At 36.8% G+C, this 12,176-nt stretch overlaps 1 protein-coding gene across 1 annotated transcript in view; it reads left to right on the top strand.

The window, feature by feature from the left end:
• The window catches only part of STK3 (serine/threonine kinase 3), a 285,970-nt gene that overhangs the window by 133,187 nt on the left and 140,607 nt on the right, over positions 1-12,176 (top strand).

Below are 12,176 nucleotides of genomic sequence, written 5' to 3'. Positions count from 1 at the left end.
TATCAGGCGTATTGAATCTGGAACTCTTTTGGTAGGGTTCAGCAGTCTGCATTTTAATAAGCCCTCCAAGGAATTCTGATGCATGGTCAAATTTAAGAACCACTGATACACACACACACACACACACACACACACACACACATATCCATATATACGTACATACATAAGAGAAAACTGTATTTTGTGATGTTTTTAATAATATACTGTTATTTCTCTAGGTTTTTAAAATTTAATATATTAAGTGCAGTTTAGCAAGTTTTTGATCAGTAAACCCAGTTTTCTTCTATTCTAAAATCAGAAATATTTCCTGATGGAAAATATGTTGCCTTCAGATTAATTTCATGAACCAAAAGTATTTGTTTGTAGAGGCAGTATAACTTGTTGGTCAAGAACATTGGCTTTGGGCTACAGTGTCTGGGTTCATTTTCCAGTGCTGTCCTTTATTTGCTGAGTATTCAAGGGCAAGTTATTTAACCTCCTTATGCCTCAGTTTTCTGATGTATGAAATGGAATAATAATCCTTCATTGAGTTTTGGTGAGGACTAAGAGAAATAATTTTTATAAAGCCACTTAGTACATTGCCATGCACACTGTCTATATAGAATAGATATAATATTAACAACAGTAAGTATTACTATATATAATATGTAAATGTATCAAAATTTACCCAACAGAATTGTTTAAAAAATAGTGCTAAGATAGCCTAAGCTTGCAGGATATTCATTATTAAAAAAATTAATTTGCTTAAGTGGTCATTTAAGTGCCTGAACTGTTAAGGGCTTGTTTCTGTCTTTCCTGGTTTTAGTAGAAGGGCATGCTCCTTCCACTCTTGGCTTCCCTCTTTCACCCATCACTTATCTCCTTTCTGTTACAGAAATTTACAGGCTCAGGTTCTTCTCATTTTAAGGAAGAAACAAATTTCTTTGGACTCATACTATTCTCAGTTTGCTGCTCTGTCTCACTCCTTCCTATCAGAGCCACATATGAAAACCCATGCTGCCTCAGTTTCTTCACTTCCCTGCCATTTACCCCTGAACAGACTTTGGCTGTTTTTCCCCCACAATTCTACTAAACTTGTTCACAAACTTTTACTTCTATTTGGCATTGGTAGCCATTTTCTCTTCCTTAAATCTCTTTCCTCTTTTGATTTCTAGAGTATCTCCATCTCCTGGCTCTTTTTTCCCCGTCTCGAGCTCTAGACTCATTTCTAAAAACCTACTTAGATAATCTTTTCTATACTGTCAAGAGATGCTTCAAATCCAATATCTCCAAATCTCTTTTTACTGTTTTCTCATCAGCCTGATTTTAGCATTGTATTTTCTATCTTGGTTAATGGCACTCCCATCAAACCAGTTGCCATGTTGAAAATCTGGAGAGTGTACTTCATCTGTCCAGTCTCCCACCATTGGTCAATCACCAAGGCCTGTTGATGCTGCCTTCTAATTTTTCTGTGATTCCTTTCCTTACTATTTAGCTCCTCCTATTAGCCATGAAGCTAATTCAGGTTCTCATTATTCACCAATTTCCGCCCATATTACTTCCTTAATATGTCTTGAATATATCCCCTTCTTTCCATCTCTATTTTTTTCATTTCAGACCTCATAATTTTTCTTCTGGATTTCTATTATAGTCTCCTAGTGTTTGGTTTCACCCCCCCTTTTCAAAGTGTTCTTCGTGATACTGCTAGATTGATCATTCCCAAATGAAACACAGATCATATTACTCCCTTACTTAAAATTCTCCCATTAAAAAGCAGTTTCTTTCATTTGACTCTAGGTTAGAAGCCGAACTCCTAAGGGTGTTATGCAAAGTCTTGGGCTCTGCCTACATCTTTATTTACGTGATATCTACTTTCCTTTAGCCATACTATTATTTTCAGATATTTTAAATTCTTACTGCTGCTCTCTACTCAGTGTTACTTCTCTTTACCTGTATTTTCTCCCATTTCTCTTCTACAGTCTAACCTGGGAACCCTTCCTCTGAGCTTCCTTCCTTTGCACCCTGTATACCCTCAAATCATAGAATTTATCACACTCTATTGTATTTTGTCTGACTTTTTCACCAGATTCTAAATTTATTGAGAGCAGCATGGGTAACTTTTATCTTGTGACTTCATTGTCTACCTAGAATACATGCTTTGTGACATAGGAGGTAATAAAATAAATGGTTAATGTATGTATATAAAAAGTGGAAGTACATAATTTTTATTTGCATTTTTTGATAACTAGGAAGTTTGAGGTGGACATGTATATATTGTAGATCACTAAATCTGAATAAACTTTGAGAGGAAAGAAGAGAATTATCTCTCTCTTATCAGCTTGAGTGCTACCATGTGTTCAGACCTGGGTGAGACACTGCATGAATGAAATCAAAAGAGGGAGGGACTGGTGTTATAATTCGCTTTTTCTTTGACAACGTGTTTCTTTAAATAATCCATTTATATTCATAATTCATCATATTACATTTTTAGCCGAATTTAGTTTTGGGGAAACAAAATACAAATCCTTTAGGTTAGTATCTAAAATGCTAATTTTGAACTTTACTGAGTATAGTATGGCACTAGTCCAACACAATCTGTTAAAAATTTTCCTCTGGGTCAGATCTAAGTTGAGAAGAATGAGGTAACTTTAATGTGAACCCAGATTGTACTTCAGTCTTTCTCTCCAGTGAGTTGCCAAATTCACAATTCCATTTGTATCTGGAATTGGGGAAGCTGAGTTTAATATGGATTTTTGCCAATGATAGCAAATCTTGGCAAGATAGTCTTGTTCTCTGTGCTTAATTATATAGTTTTATTATAAAGTCTTTCACATGTTTATTTGGAGGTACCTCTCATATATACTTTATTCTTTTGGTAGTTAATCATTTATTGTCAAGTCTTCCTTCTTAGAAGGCCAGCTTACATTTTTATACATTACCATTAGCTCTCTAGTTCTGTCTCTTTGCTAGATTTGTAGACTTTAAAGCTGTGCAGGTGTCTTAGGGGTCATTACGTCTAAATCCTGCTTTTTGGAAATAAAAAAATCTCAGTGAAGCTGAGAGAGACTGAGTTTGTTACATATTAATTCATCTCATTTATTGACTGCCTGCTCTGACACTGTTTTAGGCATTGGAATATAGCAGTGAATGAAACAAAGTTCCAGCTTTTCAAGTGTTTATGTTGTAGTGGACAGAGACAAATTCTTCTCAAAAACTGTGACATATAGTCATATACAGGTGCTGCTCTACAAGAAGAATAAAACAAGATAAGAGGGATACAGAATGACAGGGGTGTTTGTGATACTATATATATGATGGTCAAGATAGGGCTGATAAAGTGACCTTTAGTAGAGACCTAAAGGAGGTTAGTAAATGGGACATGCAGATTTATGGTGAGACTGTTCTAGCCAGAGGAAATTGATGTGGCAGTATGTTTGGTGTTTAAGGAACGAGGTGGAGGTTTATATGTCTGGAATTGGCCAGGAAAGGGAGAGAAGTAGGAGATGAGGTCAGAGAGGTGGCAGAGGACCAGATCACATAGATCACATATGTGAATTGTGTCTCAGTTAAGCTGTTATGTAATAACTAGTGAATTAAGTTGGATGGGTTTTAAAAATAATAAAATGGCACTGCTGTTACTTCTATTTTATGGTGAAGACCTAAGGTTTGAGCCTAAGCCATATAGCCATTCAGGGGTAGAACTGCTACTGTTGTTTTTCAAAACTTTTTTTTTTTTTTTTTTTTTTTTTTTTTAGTTCTTAGTGTCCTTCAGTAAGGACTTTGCTTTGGGATGGAGTTGAGGTAAATCAGTATGTTCAAAGAACCATATTTAACTGGAAGTCTTTATATCAACACTTCCAGTATAAATTTCGGTTTTACTTTGCAGAAGTGACTATGCCTGATACTGTGGGTATATAAAACTTGAGGCACTGTATCTATGCTTTTAAGTAGTTTCCATGTTGTCCAGGGCATTTAGAATGAGTTTATAACTAACCAGAGTACTGGTTAAAATATGGGAGGTACTGAAATGGAGGCACATACAGTGACAATACTTGCCTTATATTATATGTCCTAGAACGGTGTTCTCAGTGTTGACTACACGTTAGAATTGCTTGGGAGACCAAACAATCTTCAGGTCAAGTAGATTTGAATCGACTGACTTCAGGTCAAGTAAATTTGAATCTTTTATGGGTGGAGCTAAGCTCTCAATGTTCTGAACTTCTTTTGACATGACTCAGTTGGTCGTTGGTTCCTTTCTCTAAGGGCCAGTAAGATGTTTCAGGCTCACCTTGTAATTTCCCTGCCCCATGCACGAAACAGGTTACTTTCCCTCACAGACCCCATGGTGACACTTCAGACCCCACATCCTGAACATACTGTTCTCTTTTCTATGACTCATTAACTCATTCTTTAGCATTCAGCTTAAGTCTCATTTTTTTTTTTTTTTAAACCTCAGTTTGGACCAAGTCATAATGCCCAGTGTTCACATATATATTTGTACTTACACTATTTTATTGAAATGATCTGGTGTGCATTCTCTATCCCATTAAATTCTAAGCTTCTTGAAGAAATTCCTTTTTTTTTTTTTTAAGAAATTCTTATATTGCAGGTATGGATACATTTTATGTGCTCAAAGCAGTTGGTTGAACTGGTCACACATAGGAATTCTAATTTGGGAGATTGGAAAGAGAGTAGGCTGAGAAAGTTGCTTAACTTTGGCTCTTATTCACTTCTGATTTCTTCTTTAGCCATATTTTATGAATACTTTTGCATTGTATTAAAGGGACATGATATTTCAACCTGAAGAGATGGAAGCCATGAAAGGTGTTGGAATTTAAATTATGTTTGTGTGAGGTGGTTATAGAAGCGGATTGCAGTTGGCTATAAATTCAGCAGTGGTTCTAAATGAAGCCTTGGATCAATTGCAAGTACAAGTGGGTTTTTTTTTAATTATTTTTTTTCATGTTTATTCCTTTTTGAGAGGGAGAGAGACAGAGCATGAGTTGGGGAGGGACAGAGAGAGGGAGACACAGAATCTGAAGCAGGCCGCAGGTTCCGTGCTGTCAGCACAGAGCCCAACACGGAGCTGGAACTCACAGACCATAAGATCATGACCTGACCCTAAGTTGTACGCTTAACCGAGTGAGCACCCAGGTGCCCCTCAAATACAGTTTTTAAAAGTTTAATATATACAGTGAGTAGCCTTGAGAATAAAAAATGTAAAAAGAGTCTTTTGCAATCTTGTGGACAGTTGCTGTTGTGAAATGATATTTTGAATTTTTGAGATTCTGTACCATCTTTCAGTCTTTATTGCTACATTTTAGTTACATTGCCACATGTCATTACTGAAGGTAATCATTCAGAACAACAGACTGTTGCTTTATTTTCTCATTTTCACTTAAAAAACAAAACAAAATATTTCGTTGTGATTTTGTGATTCACCATTTGTTATCTTTATAGCAATAAGTTTCTCCATTTTATTGATACATAGCAGTTTACTTATCCATTTCTTAATTGTTTGGTATTTTTTGTTTGCAGTTTTCCACTGTTACAGAAAGTGAATTCTAACCATCTTTATACAAATAGCTTTCCATCTTCTTTTTTGGAGACTGAATATACATTAGGGGGCTCGTATCTTAAGATAGAATTATCTGTGGCAGAAATTTAATAGAAATCTAGAGGTGGTGTGAAGTAGCCAAGGAGCCTGGTACACCTGAGTTCCAGTGTTGACTAGCTGTGTGACCTTGAATAAGGTAGTTTACTCTTGCGGGTCCCCTTGGTAAAGTGGGGTTAATTTTTGTGCATTTGCAATGTGGTCGGTGCTGCTGCATGTATTTTATGTGTATTAACCCATGCAAGCTTCAGACCGGCTCTGTAAGGTAGGTATGATTATTCCCATTTTTAATATGTGAAAATAGGCATAGAGAAGTAAAATAGGTCATGTAGCTGCTTATGGTGGCAGTGCTGTTGGACCCAGTGCTATCTAGGGCTGGCTCAGACTTCTAGAGCCAGTTCTCTTATTCACTCTATACCGCCAGGACATCAACTGCATCCCTTCCCTTAATTTGGTACCTCGGCAGGAAAAATGGCCCTTATTGCACAGATTAATGAGTATTGAAGTTCCTGCAGTTGGGAGTTGGAGTGAATTGTGAGGTCAGGCTCACAATACTTTAACCCTGTGCTTACTGTAGAAACTGCACCCTGATAGCAAGGTTCACTCTGGGTTTTAGTATTCTCTGTCTGCTTCAAAATTGCATTTGAGGGAGTGGTAATAAAAATGTAGATTTGTACTTTTGTGTTCACATCTAATAACCATTTTGTTATCCTTCTCCTTCCCCCCCCCCCCCCACCCCTTGCAACTCCTTTCTTAATACTACTTGGCTAGTGAGGATTTAACTCCTTGACTGCTAGGCAGTTAGAGTGCTAGAGTCTTTTAGACCCAAAAAGGATCCTGAAAAACATGTAGTCCAATGTCATCACTTAAATGAAAAAACTGAAGCTGCACAATCAGCCAGAGGACGACTGAGAGCTCAAGCCTGTTTTTCTGACCCAGATCCAGTGTTGGCTTCATTTTGTTGTGTTGTTTGCCATCTTATTTGTGTAGTCTTTTAAAAATTATTATTCCTATGTATCATTTTTAGAAGCTATATATTTTTATTTGACTTAGTAGCTTCCTGCCTATGGATTATGTTTGCCAGCAAGAAAAATAAACAGCTGTGTTTATTTAGTTCTTTGAAGTTTTATAAAATGCTTTCTCATTCCTTATCTCATTTATTTGTTATGAAGATAACCTTTTGCTCATATACCTGAGGTTCTTGAATAGTGGCACAGATTCCTTTGTTATTCCGACATTTCCTTGCTTCTGTATATTCACGAACCCAGCTACCTTAGCTTCAGGCATATGTGTTGACTCACTCCACTGAGATTGCAGAGTGCAGGCATTGTGCTTGCTCAGCTCCAGCTCTTTCCACATGTGGGTGCTCCTGGAGTCTAAGGCATGAAATTCCAAGCATGGAGTGAATTATTTGTTTTGAGGCACTTACATTTTTTGGCTTCTTTAGACTATTTGTGATCAGGGAAGTTCTTTTTAAAACGTAATCAGAGGTTCAGGGGCACCTGGGTGGCTCAGTTGGTTGAGCGTCCGAGTTTGGCTCAGGTCATGATCTCACAGTTCGTAGGTTCTAGCCCTGTATCAGGCTCTGCGCTGAGAACTCAGAGCTTGGACCCTGCTGAGGATTCTGTATCTCCCTCTCTGTCTGCCCCTCCCATGCTCGTGCCTTCTGGCTGTCTCAAAAATGAATAAACGTTAAAAATAAATTAAAAAAAAAACTCAACCAGAGGTTCAATATATAGTTAAGCAACACACTGTGTAGCAACAAATACAAGGAAAATCATACTGTTTATTGTACTAACATTCTTCAATCAGAATGGTGTTAGAGATAAGATAAATTATATGGCTGTAAAGTGTGTCCATGCGATTTGGTTGGTGGCAAGGGAGGGAGTGAATTGTTAGTCTAAGGCTAGCCACTGATTGCTAAAACTTTCTACAGCAGGGGCCTATTACCTAATTAGCTCATACAAAACCTAGGGATTCTTAAGAAGATCCTTTATGATTCATGATTAGGTTAAATTAGTTGAACAAAGTTAAGCCTGTGAGAAAATCTGCCCATTTGTTATTGATTATCTAACCTAAAAAAAATAGAAATAAAAGGTATAGTGGTTTTCCTGGAGCCTTTCGGAGTCTCTGCTTTTGGTAGACCATATAATGAGACTTACTTGTTTGAACTATATGCAGTTCAGTGCTTGTTTGAGACTAGAATGTGAACCTTTTAGGATTGCTTTATGATAGTACTGGGTAAATAAGAGTTAGGGTTCAGTTTTTTTATCCTTGAGTTTCTAATAGCTACTGCTGAGGTGAGCCTTATATGTTAAGATTATCAGAAGATAAGACTGCAACTTATTGACTCAAAGTTCAAAGGAGAGCATTAGCTACAAGAACATAAATCACTGAGTTGTTATCCATCAGTTTGTAACAAGTGCAGATGAACAACATTTATCTAGACAATCTAGTATCATTTACCTGCAGTTTGAGGTCAGTATATAAGGGCTTATGTGGGTGCTTTGAACTGTTTTGCAGAGATGAGAGTTCAAATTTATTTTTATTCTTTAATTGAAGTAGCAGGTGGTTTTGTGTACCCTTTCCAGCAGCTGATATTAACCCCATCTTGCCCATCCTTGAAGCCAGATTAGGTTCTGTTTCAGCTATGGAGCTGGGATGAATTAGGTTATTTACAGAAGAACTTTATTTTCCAGCATTTCATTGTTTGCTGTTTGTTTGACGTGTTAATTTCCCCCCCCCCCCCCCTTTACAAGCTGACTGTGAGCTCTGTGGCTTTGAGATATATGTTTTATTTTAAAATCTGTTAATAGCAGGGCTCACAAAGTTGAATACTTGAAAGAACCATCAGGTAAAGTAGATAATCGAGCCAGACTAAATGGGGCCCATGTACAAGGGAGAACGTACATCCTGGGTGAAATCAGCCTAATTCCAGCAGATTCTTACCTTTTGGGAGTGTGAACTTGATAGTGACTGAACAAAATATGCCCACTAATGTTATTTGGCCTTTGGCCTATCAGTCTGCAACTTCATTTAGAACGTAGTTTTGAACACACAGAAAGTACTTGATAAATGTCATTTGACGTGCTTATTGTGTCATAAAACTGGCTGTACTGCTTTTGAAAGGACCATGTTAGATGTAAATACGTGTGATATGATGTAAGATGTGTAAGAATGTTCTCTTCTATGAAAGGATTTTCCCCTTTTGAAAGAAGATGAATAGACTAATAAAAGAGATTAACTCTTACCCTAGAATCAACAGACTTGGATATTGAATCTTCACTGCTTTGTCCATGGAAAGTCCTTTGGATCACTTTCCGAGTTAGAAACCAGTGATAACACACTGTAGCAACTTGCTGCATATTCTAAGGGCTTTCAAAAAAATGATGTAGTGAATTGTTAGAATACCTGAGTGCCTTGCAATTAAGGTATTGTTTTTTTAAATTTCTTGAATTCTAGAGTAATCTTTCATTCTTCCTTTTTTTCCACCCCTCCCACACAATGTTGGCAAGATATATTCTTGGTTCCTCTTTTGTAGTATCTCCTCTACCTCATTTCTTCCATTTCATTTCTGTAGAAACCACCCTCATTTGAACTCTTTATTACTCGTGTTGGGCCATCTGTACTAGCCCCTAACTGCCTTTTCTATTCCATATTTAGAGTGTCTCCAGGGGTTTTGTTCTTGTTTAATCTACTTCTTGGGTCATAAACAACCTAATCAAGAACAAATACACACACACACACACACACACACACACACACATTTCTTTTCAGTTGTGTACTTTCTTGCTGACCAAACTCCATATTCTCCATTTCCCTTCTAATCTTCTTATTTCCTATACCTTACCAAGCAGTCAGTTGTTCTCTGCTCCTCCCGATGGCCTGTTTCTACTCTCCTGCTTATCCTTACACTGTTTCTACTAAGGGGAATGACCTCTGTTCCAAATGCCTTGTTATCATTTATTTTATTATTATACTGTTATTTAATTCTTTTATTGTTTGTGCTTTCATTGACAGACTAGGTTAGAAGCTTCTTAAGGGTAGTGACTTAAGGGTAGGGTATTTCCTGCTGCTTCTTTGAGCTCCATTTAATGCTTAACACCGTGCTTCATCTGCAGTAGGTACTTAAATATTTCTGAACTTGATTATTACTTAATGTTTTCCTTCATCCATATTTTTTCTTTGTGGTAAAATATACACAGCATAAAATTAACCATTTAGAAAAAAATTTTTTTAATGTTTATTTATTTTTGAGAGAGAGAGAGAGAGAGAGAGAGAGAGTGAGTACAAGCAGGGGAGGAGCAGAAAGAGTGAGGGAAACACAGAATCCGAAGCAGGCTCCAGGCTCGGAGCTGTCAGTGCAGAGCCTGACATGGGGCTCGAAACCATGAGTCGTGAGATCATGACCTAAGCCAAAGTCAGATCCTCAGCCAACTGAGCCACTCAGGCACCCCCAAAATTTTCTTTTTAAGGTTAAATAATATTCCATTGTATGTGTGTATACAGTGTAAACACTATGTTTTCTTTATCCGTTCATCTGTCAGTGCACGCTTGGGTCACTTCCATCTTTTGGCCACAGTGAATAATGAGTCTATGAATATGGGTATACAAATATATCTTCCATGCCTTTACTTCTTTTGGGTACATACCCAGAAGTAGAATTAGGGCATCATATGGTAATTTTATGTTTGATTTTTCAAGGAATCGCCATACTGTTTTTCAAGCAGCTGCACCATTTTACATCTCTACCAGCAGTGCATGAGGATTCCAACTGCTCCACATCCTTGCCACCACTTGTTATTTTCTGATTTTTTTTTCTTTAATAAAAGCCATGCTAATGAATGTGAGACATATCTCATTGTGGTTTTGATTTACATTTCTGTAATGATTAGTTATGTTGCGTACCTTTTCATGTACTTATTGGCCATTTGTATGTTCTTTGAAGAAATACCTATTCGAGTTCTTTCTCCGTCTTTTGAGTTGGGTTGTTGGTTGTTGAGTTGTAGGAGTTCTTTATACATCCTAGATATTAAACCTCTACCACACATAGGATTTGCAAATATTTTCTCCCATTTCGGTTGCCTTTTCATCTTATTGATAGTGTCCTTTGATGCACAAATTTTAAATTTTGATGAAGTCCAATTACCTATTTTTTTTTTTGTTGCCTAGATTTTGGGGGTCACACCCAAGACATTATTGCCAAATCCAATGTTTTGAAGCTTTCCCCCAACGTTTTCCTCTAAGTTTTATAGTTTTAACTCTTATTGTTATGGTCACTGGTCCATTTTCAGTTAATTTTTGTATATGGTACAACATAAGAATCCAAATTCATTTTTGTTGCACCATTTGTTGAAAAGACTGTATTTTCTCCACTTAATGGTCTTTCCCTCATTCATTTTTCATTGAATGACCTTCACCTTTATCGATGGTCACCTTTGTGATTGTAGTAAGTTTTAAGGTCATTTCTGTCACTGCCTTACCATAAAGGCTTAAAACTTGCTTATGCTTTCTTCTCTGCTTGGAAGAGGAGGGCCTATGAAGACAAATACGTTGAAAACATCATCAATTATCATTTCTCTGTTCTCTTACTAGCTGCTTGTTTAGATTCAGTAACCCTCTTTGCTTTGTACTTCACCTTCTGCTTCTTGAAATAGAGTAGAAGCATTAGAATACTTTGCTAATCTTTTAAATAAAGGCCTTTTGTGGGTCTAAAATTTTGGTTTTAAGTCACTTAGCCTCTCTGGCCTTTTGATTCCTTTTCTGTTAAATGGTTAAGCTAAATGATGTGTCATATATCTTTTATTATGGAAATTCTATGATTTTAAGATACTTGTGAATGACTTTGAACAGTTCATAAACTCCAGTGGAGAGTGGAACAGTTTTATTATAGCAACAAAATACATTAAAATTGGTATCCCCAAGAATATATTATCTTTGTTACTTTTTCTACAGCTGTGGTGTTTTCTCCATATATGAACAGAAGTTTTAAACATAATTATGATTACTTTCAGTGGTAAAAAAAAAAACTGGTTTCTGAGTATTGCTGTGGTTTGTAGTATTGCCATTTTTATTTTCTTTATGCAGTAAGGAAATTTGTTTATACATGAAGAGAGAAGACCACCAAAGCCAGGCAAAAAACTGAGAATAGAACAGAGACAAACACCTCCCTTCTAGAAAGTCCAAGAATTCTGCAGCCCAGAAGGGAGTTTTTTGGATGTTTCACCCTAACTACATCTTTGAGGGGCACATGTTTGTATGTTGCATATGCATATATTAAGATTGCCAAAAGCCATTTTTTCCTCATCTCACCTGTTGTGTTGACTGTATAATTATATAAATTTACTTGTTAAACTACAATTAGTTATGGTTGAATTCATTTTACTTTGTAAAATTTTTGTCCTGGCTGTGTTTGCCTCTTGTTTATTAATAACATTATGTGAAAATGAAAATGGTAATAGCAGGGGCTCTTAGGTGGCTCAGTCAGTTAAATGTCCAACTTCAGCTCAGGTCATGATCTCACGGTTTGTGGGTTTGAGCCCCGCATTGGACTCTATGCTGACAGCTCAGAGCCTGAATCCTG

This window comes from Neofelis nebulosa, chromosome 14 (genome assembly GCF_028018385.1).
Source record: "Neofelis nebulosa isolate mNeoNeb1 chromosome 14, mNeoNeb1.pri, whole genome shotgun sequence".
Taxonomy (NCBI): Eukaryota; Metazoa; Chordata; class Mammalia; order Carnivora; family Felidae; genus Neofelis; species Neofelis nebulosa.
This window is presented reverse-complemented; position numbering and strand designations above follow the sequence as displayed.